General features: G+C 33.8%; 1 long non-coding RNA gene across 1 annotated transcript; it reads left to right on the top strand.

Moving 5' to 3' along the window:
• Positions 1-1,558: 1,558 nt before the first annotated feature.
• LOC123318007 lies at positions 1,559-1,956 on the top strand. The gene is made up of 3 exons (XR_006538239.1): positions 1,559-1,616; positions 1,728-1,828; positions 1,911-1,956. It is a non-coding gene; the product is annotated as an uncharacterized LOC123318007 (long non-coding RNA).
• Positions 1,957-13,996: the final 12,040 nt, after the last annotated feature.

Below are 13,996 nucleotides of genomic sequence, written 5' to 3'. Positions count from 1 at the left end.
AGAAAATCGCGAAATTCACGATTTTCGCGAAAAGGTACCAAATTGATTTGATTAACTTGAGGGATCCGCGGTAGCTCGAGAGCCGGTATGGGTGTCGAACTAAGCTCGAAGGACCCGAAATTAAAATAGGCCTGTTCTTTTTCCCGGAGCCCGAACGAAATTTCCTAAAAAAGCGTAAGAAATTTGAAAATTTTTGACGTCTATTGAAAATCGAGTGACATTCCACAAAATTAAATAATTTGCTATTGATTATCAGAGAAAATTAAGAGTAAGTGCACTTTGACAATCGATGTCAGAGTGTGATTTAAAGGTTAACGTCAGTTTTGACGGAAATGGCAGCGATCACAGAACGAGGTGCTTTAAATCGATCGGACTTTTAAAAAAACGTTTTTGGCCTAGATATTCATAAAAGGGGAATCGAACTATGGACGAAAGGCGAATTGCGAGGGCCGTAGGCCCGAGCTACGAACAAAAGGCGTATCGCGAGCGCCGTAGGCCCGAGCTACGGACGAAAGGCGAATCTGCTAGTAAAGGTGAATCTACCTACAAGGTGGATCTCCTGGCAGTGCTAGTTGATACTATAACGTTGATAAAAATGATCACTGAATCGTATCAAATTTTTTGCCATGTTGAAGTGTCGGTGGAGGGTATGGGAAATTTGAAATGGCGAGCGCCGAAGGCGCGTGGTTGGTAGAGAGGTAAATGGAACGCAAGATTAAGAATCGAGCTTTCCGAAAATGCCTAGATCGTATTTTTACCCCGTCTAGAAGTGTCCGAAAATTGCATGAGAAAATCGCGAAATTCACGATTTTCGCGAAAAGGTACCAAACTGATTTGATAAGCTTGAGAGATCCGAGGTAGCTCGAGAGCCGGGATGGGTGTCGAACTAAGCTCGAAGAACCCGAAATTAAAATAGGCCTGTTTTTTTTTCCCGGAGCCCGAACGATATTACCTAAAAAAGCGTAAGAATTTTGAAAATTTTTGACGTCTACGAAAATTTGATAAATTAATTTCCAAGAGCATAGAGGTAATTTCGATCACGTCTGACGTTTCGAGAGGAGTTTTTGCAGTTTTCGGAAACTCGAGTCGATTATTATATGAATAATGCCATAATAGGGAAGATAAATGCTAGAGAATCATTCTCCATTGCCTGTAGCATCTCCAGGTACCCATATTTCGGCTCAATATGTACAGGTGAGTTTGCAATTTTCGATATTACGAAACCACCTCGGTTAAGCACCGTTCATAACCTTCGTTTTGGCCCTGAAAATTTTCAGTAATTTCGTGATTTTTAGCGTTGAAATTGCCAAAATAAATTTATATTAGGACTGTTGAGGTCACTATTCAGCTAAAAATGAATTAAAATTTTAAAATTTCCATAATTTTTCAATTCCTATAACGTGTTTTCCTGTCATTCGAGTAAAAGTGTTGAGGGATCCTTAGGCAAGTTTCATTTTACTGTTGACAGACCGTGAAAAAATTGATGCAAATATTTGAGGTTTAATTATTATTCAAATTAAAGGAAATATTTAATATATTTACTACATTTCTTCCCGTTCGATAGCACTTCGAAGCTCACATCACAGTTGAATTTTTTCCCATAATCGGAAAGTTAGGTTATTATTGAATTTCCAGATATGAAAGACAGTTCTTGGACGTGAATTTGTATCAAAATCGGATGTAATAACTGATAGTTTATTTTGTCACTAATAATACTCATTTTTCAGGCACATATTAATTCATCATATCAAGAAATGTATGAAATTCATAAATGTCAAATATCATCTATCGGAAAGTCTCATTTCAAATAAAAAAAGCTACTTCAGGGGTAAGCTTCTAAGCAATTGGTTCAGAAGAGTTTCTATTTGAAGTATATGATCCATTTGTCAAGTGTACATAATGTATTTCAGATTAAATTACATGCAAACTCACAGAATGAGAAACATCCTTAGTCTTTTTGTATGAACATAAGCATTTCTGGATAACAAACGGTTCTTGGGGGTAAGTCTGCAAAGAAAATCGACCAGGAGATTCTATATTTTATAATTGAAATTTATTTTCAGGCATATATAAATTTATCAGATCAAGAAATGTATAATATCATCTCTCGGACAGTGTTATTTGGTAAAAAAAAATGTTCTTCAGAGTAAGTTTCTAAAGCAATTCGTTCAGGAGAGTTTCTATGTAAAGCAAAGGATCTATTTCGATTCTTTTCAACTGAACACAACAGATTTCTGACAACTTTCAAGCAATTAGGTAGTGTACGGAGATGATTTTCTTAGGCTTGATTTATGGAAAAATATGTTTTGAGGTAAGTTATTCAGTTGGAATGATATAATGATTATTGAAACACAATCTATGAGTGAGTTTTTGCGTTGAAATTCTATATTTATAGACATTTGTCAAGTTCTCCCATTTAGGGTAAGCTTTTTGCTATTATCGTAGAGGGAGACTCTGTAGGTTTTTGTTCAAAATAAACTGAATGAAATGTTATAATACTTGATATCTTCATAATAAGGCTTCTTTTCAATTCCATATGACAGATTTTGGCCAATTTTTAAGCTTTTCGATTAGTGTACAAGGATTATTATATTTACTCATTCCAGATAATAGGAGAAATGTTTTCAAATAACTCATTCAAGTGGAATAATAAAATGCTTATTGGGATGATAAAAAGATTATTGGAACACAATCTATGAGTAAGTTTTAACGTAAAAATTCTATATATATATAGACTTTTGCCAAGTTTTTGTCATTTGAGGTTATTTTTTTTTTCTTATCGTAGATGAAGGGATTTTGTAGATTTTTGTTCAAAATAAACTGAATTAAATATTATGATGCTTGAAATTTTTATAATAAGGCTTCTTTCCCATTCCATATACCAGATTGTGACCAATTTTTAAGCTTTTTGATTATTGTATTTAATCATTCCATATGGAAGGAAAAATGTTTTCGAATAACTTATTCGAGTGGAATGATATAATGATTATTGGAATACAATAGCAGGGTGTGTTTTTTGCGTAAAAATTCTACTTTTATAGACTTTTGGCCAGTTATTCTCATTTCAGGTTAGTTTTTTGATTCATCGTAGAGAAAGAACTTTGTAAGTTTCTATTCAAGATGAATTGAATGCATGGAATTTCCGTTTTAAGGCTTCTGCCAACTGAATATAACTGATTTTTGCCAATTTTAAAGCAGTGTATGAGATTATTTGTATTCTTTCGTGAAATTTGCGACAATGCCTGTATATATCGCACGCTGTATGTTATGTGTGATACTAAGTATTGTATAGTATTCGCGTATCATTAGGCGCGAGGGCCATAGGCCCGAGCTTCGGACGAAAGGCGAATCTCGAGGGCCGTAGGCCCGAGCTACGGACGAAAGGCGAATCACGAGGGCCATAGGCCCGAGCTACGGTCGGAAGGCGAATCGCGAGGGCCGTAGGCCCGAGCTACGGACAAAAGGCGAATCTGTCCATGAAGGCGAATCTACCTACAAGGTGGATCTCCTAGCTATACTATTCTGCCAAAAAAGGTAGATCTATCAATAGAGGTAGATCTATCAATAAGGGTAGATCTCCTGGCCATACTAGTTTCATCTAATTTTTGTATTTTCGTTTTCGTCACAAATCATTTTTATTATTTTATCGCGTAAAATTCAAAAATGGAACATACCGGAACTCTTTTAAGATGTAAGTTTTGTCGAAGAAAAGGAATCATTTCAATGAAATCTAATTCTTCAATATTTTTCATATTCTTTTCTATTTGACTCAAACGGTATGCCCTCAACTTTTTTTGCCTGTTGGATTAGTGGATAGGTACTCCTAATTTTTTTGAAACAATTTAAGGCCTAAAATGAATAGTTGAATTGTGTGAAATTTGCAGTTTTCCATATTTTTTTAAATCTATACAGGGTAAGACTTTAACTCGTACAATAATTTCATAAGTAGATTCTTGAGGTAAAAAAACACTTTTTTCCCATACCATTTTTTTCGATTCGACCCTGATGAATAGATTTAGTAATTTCAAGTTTTCATAACGAGCTAGGTGATCTAATAACTCAATTTGGGTTATTAGTTTACTGGTGAAACCACACATCTGTAAATCTTCTAAAAAGAGTTGTAATCAGCCAAAGTACTCAATTTTTAAAAATTCACAGATACTTTTTAATTTTTCAACATCAAATTAATCGAAAATGTCGCATTATAAGAGAAAATATGAAGAACACTTTTATCTTACGAAACTTTCGTCAAACTTAGTTTCAAGCGTTTGATTCTTTTTTTTGGTATTTTTCATGGTACGTAATGTTCATAGTGAAAAAACTGGAAGACGGGTGGTGATATCTTGTGTTCGAAAAAGATTAGTCTCTGTCTTTCAATCATCACCAGAGTTTCGTGAATATTCGTGATTTTTTCATTCGAGTTGAATAAACTTCGAAAATGAGTTCATCGAAGGATTGGTACAAAGATTTGCTGTAACTATTTCGATGCCTACTTCAATTCATTATCGTTTTCTCAAAGCGTGGCTGAAATCCATACAAATTCCAATATTTTCAATCAATTATTTCTTCTCATAGTGATCGCAACTTGAGGTGAAGATCGATATTTTTAATTCAATATTCTTCAATGTTCTGATATTCAAATCATTTTTCTCATCATATAGGATGCTCTTTATGATGAATTTTTTTTATAATTCATTTTCGTAGTTTTTTTCCTCTTTGAAGTTACTTCATGCTTTCAAAATCAGAGATGGAATTGAAATAACAAAACAAATGAAGTCATCAAAGAATATAGATATTTCCTGAGATATTGGATCGCAACTTGAGGTGAAGATCAATACTTTTAATTCAATATTCTTGAAGGTTCTGATATATGAATCATTATTCTCATCATATAGGATGCTCTTTCTGATGAATTTTTTCTTATGATTCAGTTTCGTCGTTAGTTTCCTCTTCAAACTTACCTCATGCTTTCAAAATCAGAGATGGAATTGAAATAACAAGAACAAATAATGTCATCCAAGAAAAAAGACATTTCCTGATTTATCAGCCCTTTGAAAAGTTATCTAGAATGTTCTCGAAGTCCTAGGTGAAACTCTATAGATAATGACTACGTTGCTAAGAAATACCTCACCCCTACCATTCACTTCGATATAACGTCTACTTTCTATTTCATCTTCAGTTGTGTTTCGTGCGTTCACCAGACGAGGTGGATATTTCTACAAATAAGCCTGTGCCTTTTCATCAATTATCAGTGTTTTGTGAATATTCGTGACTTTTTCATTCGAAATAAATAAGCCTTAAAAATGAGTTTATCGAATGAATGGTACAAGGATTTGATGTAAGTATTTCGATTCCTACTCTAATATATTATCATTCAATTTTGAACGCGTTAATATAGTCTATTCAATTTCAATAATTTCGATTTATTTTTAATAAATATAGTGCTCACAACTCACGGTGATATTCAATATCTTCAATCTTATCTTCTTGAAATTTGTATATTTTAATCTTTAGACTCATCATATAGGATACTCTTTCGGGTGAATTTTTCTCTGATTCAGTTTCGTAGTATTTTCCTCGTTTTGCATAATTCCTGTTTTGAAACTCAGTTACGAAATAAAAATAACCAAAAATCAATGTTTTCATTCAAAAATATAGATATGTTCCGAACTATTAGCCTTGCGAAAAGTTTTCCAGAATGTTGTCCGGAATGTTCTCGGATTCTCATGAGAAGAATGACAGATAATGAAAACAATTCCTCGAAAAACCCCGCTAATACAATTAAACTCCATATAATATCTTACTTCAGTTTTGCTTCGTGTGCACTTCAGAGGAGGTGATTATTTTTACGAATAAGCTTTTGTCTTTTCAATCATCACCAGAGTTTCGTGAATATTTGTGATTTTTTCACTCGAGTTGAATAAACTTCGAAAATGAGTTCATCGAAGGATTGGTACAAGGATTTGCTGTAACTATTTCGATGCCTTCTTCAATGCATTATCGTTTTTTCAATGCGTGGCTGAAATCTATACAAATTCCAATATTTTCAATCAATTTTTTCAACTCATTGTGATCGCAACTTGAGGTGAAGATCGATATTTTCAATTCAATATTCTTGAATGTTCAGATATTCAAATCATTTTTGTCATCATATAGGATGCTGTTTATGATGAATTTTTTTTATGATTCAGTTTCGTAGTTTTTTTCCTCTTTGAAGTTACTTCATGCTTTCAAAATCAGAGATGGAATTGAAATAACAAAACAAATGAAGTCATCAAAGAATATAGATATTTCCTGAGATATTGGCCCTTTGAAGAGTTATCTAGAATGTTGTGGAAGTCTTAGGTAAAATTTTATAGATAATGATTACGTTGCCCCGAAATACCTCACCCCTACCATTCAACTCGATATAACGTCTACTTTCTAATTCATCTTCAGTTGTGTTTCGTGCGTTCTTCAGACGGGGTGGATATTTCTACAAATAAGCCTGTGCCTTTCCATTAATCAATTATCAGTGTTTTTTGAATATTCGTGACTTTTTCATTTGAAATAAATAAGCCTTAAAAATGAGTTTATCGAATGATTGGTACAAGGATTTGATGTAAGTATTTCGATTCCTACTCTTATATATTATCATTTAATTTTGAACGCGTTAATATAGTCTATTCAATTTCAATATTTTCGATTTATTTTTAATCGATATAGTGCTCACAACTCAAGGTGAAATTCAATATCTTCAATCTTATCTTCTTGAATTTTGTATATTTTAATCTTCAGACTCATCATATAAGATGCTCTCTCTGATGAATTTTTTTCTGATTCAGTTTCGTAGTCTTTTCCTCGTTGTGCATAATTCCTGTTTTGAAACTCACTCATAACCAAAAATCAATGTTTTTATTCAAAAATATAGATATGTTTGGATTTATTAGCCTCTTGAAGAGTTTTCCAGAATATTCTCGGAATCTCATGAGAAGAATGACAGATAATGAAAACATTCCTTCGACAAACCCCACTCATACAATTCAACTCCATATAATATTCTACTTCAGTTTTGCTTCGTGTTCTTTTCAGAGGAGGTGAATATTTTTACGAATAAGTATGTGGAAACCAATCCAATAGAGGTGGTTCAATTAATTGTTCCAATAATTAAGTATATCTTCGTGTATTTTGTTGGCTACGTGGAACAAAGAGCAAAAAAACAAACTCAATTCATTTGCCGACGTTTCGTCAAATTTATTGACATCTTCACAGGCTAAAAATCAAAATACACGAAGATATACTTTACGAATAAGCTTTTGTCTTCTCAATCATCACCAGAGTTTCGTGAATATTCGTGATTTCTTCATTCGAGTTGAATAAACTTCGAAAATGAGTTCATCGAAGGTTTGGTACAAGGAAGTGCTGTAATTATTTCGATGCCTATTTCAATACATTATCGTTTTTTCAATGCGTGGCTGAAATCTATACAATTCCAATATTTTTAATCGATTATTTCTACTCATAGTGATCGCAACTTGAGGTGAAGATCGATATTTTTAATTCAATATTCTTGAAGGTTCTAATATTTAAATCATTATTCTCATCATATAAGATGCTCTCTCTGATGAATTTTTTTCTGATTCAGTTTCATAGTCTTTTCCTCGTTGTGCACAATTCCTGTTTTGAAACTCAGTAACGAAATAAAAATAACCAAAAATCAATGTTTTCATTCAAAAATATAGATATGCTTCGAACTATTAGCCTTGCGAAAAGTTTTCCAGAATGTTCTCGGATTCTCATGTGAAGAATGACAGATTATGAAAATATTCCTTCGACAAACCCCACTCATACAATTCAACTCCAAATAATATCCTACTCCAGATTTTTCATCAGTTTTGTTTCGTTTGCTTTTCAGAGAAGGTAAACATTCTTACGAATATGCTTTTGCTTTTTCAATCATAACCAGAGTTTCGTGAACATTCGTGATTTTTTTATTCGAGTTGAATAAACTTCGAAAATGTGTTCATCGAACGATTTTTACAAGGATTCGCTGTAACTATTTCGATGCTTACTTCAATACATTATCTTTTTTTCAATGCGTGGCCGAAATCTATACAATTTCAATATTTTTAATTAATTATTTCTACTCATAGTGATCGCAACTTTAGGTGAAGATCGATATTTTTAATTCAATATTCTTGAAGGTTCTAATATTTGAATCATTATTGTCATCATAAAGAATGCTTTTTATGATCAATTTTTTCTTATGATTCAGTTTCGTCGTTATTTTTCTTTCCAAACTTACTTCATGCTTTCAAAATCAGAGATAAAATTGAAATAACAAAAACAAATGAAGTCATCCAAGAATATAGATATTTCCTGAAATATTATCTATATACTACTTAACATATTACAATTCATTTATCCTTATACTCTACAGTTTCTCTATTAATCAACAAAATTTTTATATATGGCGTTTCACAAGTGACAGTGAATGAAGCCTCAGAAATGCGAGGGGTGCTTCAGGGGAGAGGGCAAGGAAACCCGGAGCTTGACACTCTGCGTACTGGAACGGTCAAAATTTGGAGCGATACGCTCATGGGGCGCACCCGGTGCGCCCCAGCTAATGACTGGAAAGGCCCTATAGTACCACCCATTCATTTATTGTCAGCTCATTCATGGCAAAATAATTGTTGGTTTCCACAAAGCAGCTTTCTGTTTTTTCAATAATATCTGTTGAATTGAGTCCAGTAATAAATATATTGGTATTGTCATCAAAATTTGTGATTCAATTTTCAATTCAAACAATTCATCAATGCTCACAGGTCTGAGGAACATAGATTTGTCATTTTCTCTGATATTATTTCGCTGATTGCGACCTGCACAAGAGCAGTTGTGACACTTTGCAAGTGTCGTGTGGAATCCTAGGCAAAAAAGTGTCATCAATCGCCTTGAGAGTATTCAAAACAGATTTATAAGATTTCTTACTTTCAAAACGAAATTTGTCATATCTGATGGAGACTATGTTTTGGCGCGCGAGCATTTCGGAATTCTATCATTGTCGAGCATACGTATGGTCTCCGAGGCATTGTTTGCATTTAAAATAATAATAATAATAATAATAATAATTTTATTTTCAGAATTATCATCATACAGATAACAAAATGAAAACATGTCACAAAAAAGAAAAGAAAAATTCAACCCTCACACATGTACCCTACAAGCCTCTCTGAATTCGGTGAGAGTATACGGTTCACAGTTCAATATCAACATATATATTGCCTTACGATATGGGTCGTACTTTAAAATATTTCTAATGGATTTAGGGAGTAAATTGTACAACTTGATTCCCATGTATAGTGTGCCACGCTCTGTATTAGAATACTTATGAATTGGATAAAAATATTCATGTATTCTTCTTGTTACATTCTCATTTTTGTACATTTCAAAATAGTGGGAATATTTACGAAAAAATAATAACACTCTGTAGATATACAAACCAGGCACTGTTAAAATGTTATTTGCTCTAAAAAAACTTCTACATGATGATCTGAATTTAATATTAAACATCGTTCTCATTGCATATTTTTGAGTTATAAAAATATGTTCAGCCTGTGAACTAGAACCCCAAAAAACAATACCATAGGATAAGATTGATTGGAAGTTAGCATAATAAACGGTCTTCAATATGTTAATATCTACACAGTTTTTAATAGCCTTAAGTGTATATATCACTGAGTTGAGCCTTGGTACCATTGTTTCACAGTGTGGACCCCAATTTAAATATCTGTCAATTGATATTCCGAGAAGTCTTGTATTTGGGTTTGTAGCTATATCATCATCATCCACTCTGACACTTTCGGGGTACGTGATGCTGGTCCTGTTATTGGAGAAGTATACTACATTTGTTTTTTCGGAATTTAGTGTCAGAGCATTGCGACAACACCAATGCTTTATCGTTGAGACAGCTGTTTTCAGGCCATTTGTCAACTGTTCCACATTATGGGATGAAATAAGAACATTAGTGTCATCAGCGTACAAGAAGGTATCTACTTCTAAGTGTTCAGAGGTGTTCACCCGCTCCAAGGCACATACTTCTAAGTGATCAGCGGTCATTTCTTGCTCCAAGGTATCTGGAAGGTCATCACCATAGACAACAAACAATATCGGGCCCGCGATAGTACCCTGTGGAATCCCCACCGATAATGTTACCTCGGAAGAAAAGAGTACCTCATCTCCTACATCCAACATAACCATCTGTTTTCTCTCTGACAAGTAACTTGAAATCAGCTTCAATGGAATACCCCTAATTCCCTTTTCTGCTAGTTTCTGAAGTAGTATTTTGTGATCAACGCAGTCAAACGCTTTAGAAAGATCGACGAACAATCCAGCTGAAACATTGTCCTGTTCAAGGGAAGAGAAAATCTTCTGTGTAAACTCGAAGACTGCTGTTTCTGTACATTTACCACTGGTAAATCCATGCTGTTTATTAGACAATAGGTTAAACTTTCTGAAGAACTTCAGCATTCTGACCACAAGAATTTTCTCGAAAATTTTAGCAAAGGATGTTATCAAGCTTATTGGTCTGTAATTGGAAAGATTATCGAGGTTGCCTTTCTTGTAACAGGGCTTCACTAGAGATATCTTTAATGCTTCGGGAAAAATTCCGGCTTTGAAGGATGCATTTATGATGAAGCAAAGTGGGGTTGCTATAGACGAAATATGATGTTTGACCACAGTGAGTGATTCTGTTACTTACAAATTCAGGTGTGGATGCAGAACTCATATTGGATGCGATGTTGGAGAAGTGATTGTTTTACAAGTAGGCTTTTTGGGTTTGTTTGTTACCTCCTTGATGATATTCCATACAGCTTTCGTCTTGTTGTCTGCTTTGTCAATGACTTTATTATAAGTATTTCTCTTATGGGAACTCAATGCAGTATCATATGCTCCCTTCAGTTTCCTATATTGGTCTAATAATTCAGGCTTATATCTGGTTAGGATGAACAATATATCCATCTCATGTTTTAGTGATTGTATCTCTCTGGTCGTCTTTATTCTCCTTCTCTTCTTAACATCTATCATTTTAAGCGGAAAAGCAATATCAAAATTAGTTTTGAAATTATCAAAAAATAACTTCCACATTTCATCCACCTCATTCTCAGGTAATTTGTATAGATTTGACCAATCCAAGTTTTCTAAAAGCGTTTTAAAAACTAGGTGGTTTTCTTCAGAGTAATGTCTGATTTGTTTTTGTTTTGGTTGTAAGTTCTTCAAGAGTGAAGTAGAACTGAATATAAATTTCTGACCTGAATGATCCGATAGGTGTTCCTCAATAACTGTGGTATTTCCATCAACGTTGGTAACGACATTGTCTAGACATGCATTTCCTCTAGTGGGTTCTCTTGTGGTTATCTTCATATCAAATTCATCTAAAATTCCTAGAAACATTTTAGACTCTTTAGAATGGGACAGAATATCTATATTGAAGTCACCTGCCATTATTACATTGGCTTTTTCAATAAGGCATTGTTCTAGCAATATGTTAATTTTCTCAAAGAAGATATCAATGTTAGGTGTGGTGTTCGGCCTGTAAATACAAATTATAATATACTTAATATTATCAATAACTAATTGAGTAGCGCAGCATTCAAACCAGTTAGGTATATTCAACGATTTGAAATCAAGTCTATCCAAGCATTCTATAAATTCTTCGACATAGATTGCGCATCCACCATGATGACCTTTCTCTCTGCAAAATGACGTGGCTATTTTATACCCTCCAGGAACATAGTTTTTCAGTTCCTCCTCAGATTTCCAATGTTCGGTAATACAGGCTATATTTATTTGGTGGTTCAGCAGTACACGTTCTAATCTTAGGAATGATGTTCCTATTGCCTGTATATTCTGATGGAAAAGGCATATCGTTTTATCTACCGTGATGTTTCTTTTGGGGGTTTCCGGAAAAAATTTCGAAAGTTGAATTCCCGCAGGATGACTCCGGTTGGCCAGAAATTAGGATCATTCAGATTGCCATAAAGTGTATCATCAGGAGTACCGATACTGAAAGCCGAGTTCTCACCTTTTGTGGGTAGTTTCTTAACCTCGATCATTTCGCTTCCTTGTAGATCAGAAAGATAGTTTTTAATATCCAACTCGGAAATATTTGCACCAGCTATTCTACCCACGTAGATCCATTTTTTCTTCAAGGCACCTTTAACATTTGTATTCGTTTTTGTTGATCCAGTACATGTTACTATTTTCTTGTGTTGATTTTGATTGATTGGTGTGCGTTTATTCTCTATAGATTGAGTTGATGCGGGTCTCTCTTTATTCTTCCTATGAACAACTGTACTCCATGATAATTTATCATTTTCATTTTCATTCTTGGTTAGGTCTTTGTTTACATCACTGTTATCTGTTGCCTCCAAAATTGACGTAGACGCCGCAGACACAGAAACTGACGGAGTTGCGGTAGGTGATTTTACTGTCTCGGTTTTCTGTAGGCTGAGTGACAATTTATGCTTGTTGGAAGATAACACTTGTTTATATGTTTTTTGTCTCGTGTTATTTTCTAGATAGTTGATTCTTTGGATAAGGAGATCGTTATTTTGCATCAAAATAAGATTTTTGCTCCTGACTTCTTCTAATAAATCATTAAGTAGTTTTACTTGCATTTTCAGATAATCGTTTTCAATATTACGGTCATTTATAGGCGTTGATACAGATCTTGTTTCTTCCACATCGGTGCTCGTAACGTGCATACAGGACGACGATTTTTTGGACTTCTTCCAGCACGCTTTATGTAACGTTGCGTCGCACTTTATACATATCCTAGGGTCCAACACTTTTCTATTGCACTGGTTGCAGATATTTTGTTTCACATCCTCCGCGTTCAATTTATTTGAAGAAGGATCACATTCTTCATCTTCACTCGCCGACATCTTGAACAATAAACTTCAGAGCTCATATATTCTTGGTGGCTTGTGCTTCAATGTTCCCCAGAGGTCTCTCAGAGCCTGTGAGCTTTTTATGGTACCCTTTAGGTACACATACACTGCTCAGCACTCGCCTCTATGTCGAATATCTCGGACCAGCAACATGTTAAGTGGTCAAGTTGATTATTTTTTTATGTCTCTGGAACAGGTCCGAAAGATTTTAAAAAAGAATTGTACGTTATTGCCATTTTTGGGGCATTCTTGGTTTCTCGCTTTTTTTTGTTGAATTTTGTCAGTTGTACTCATGATCATTAGTTAAGTTAGTAATCTTGTATCGAATTGATCTATGTACTTATAATCTCTGTAATTTTGTTCGTTTTATCTGAGGATTCATGAGTGGGTTTTTGTACCTGTTTGTATCCCCTTGTGAATAAATAAATAAAAAAAAATAAATAAATAAATAAAGGTCACAGACTTTTGACACATATGGATATTTTTTATAACTCGTATCAAATGTTCATTGAAGTCATACGATAACTTTGAAGGATCTTCTCCTGAGTTTGTAGTCTTTCCTGTTATTTCATGAAATATAGTCCACGTGGATTTTTTTTTCAATAATGTCTTTCGATTCTGTCCTTATATAATCAAATTTTTTTGAGTTCAATATAATATTATAATCTCTTTTCAATTTATTGTATTGTGATTGGAATGAAACGTCAAATTCAGATAATAACTTGACTATCTGTTGTTCAATTTTCTGTAGGGCAGGATTCTTCTTTGTAATTAGATATTCTTAATTTTTATACACTTGTTGAATTGAAACACATTCATCGAATTAATTCTAAAGCTCACGCATGAATTGGTCCATTGTTCATTTACATCGGACCTCGCAATAAATGCAATAAACATTATCCCAAGTTTGTTTTTATAGCTAACTAATAAATGCTGATTTATTATTTTCGTTTAAGAACCCTTTTCGAACAAGTTCATCAGTAACATATTTAATTATATGAAAACTAACCTTTCGTGTTTTGTTGTCAGATATATGATATTCCATAACTTAACTTCTGCTTCGAGGA

This window comes from Coccinella septempunctata, chromosome 7 (assembly GCF_907165205.1).
Source record: "Coccinella septempunctata chromosome 7, icCocSept1.1, whole genome shotgun sequence".
In the NCBI taxonomy this organism is placed as follows: Eukaryota; Metazoa; Arthropoda; class Insecta; order Coleoptera; family Coccinellidae; genus Coccinella; species Coccinella septempunctata.
The sequence above is the reverse complement of the archived record's forward strand: the minus strand, read 5'-3'. Positions and strand labels throughout refer to the sequence as shown.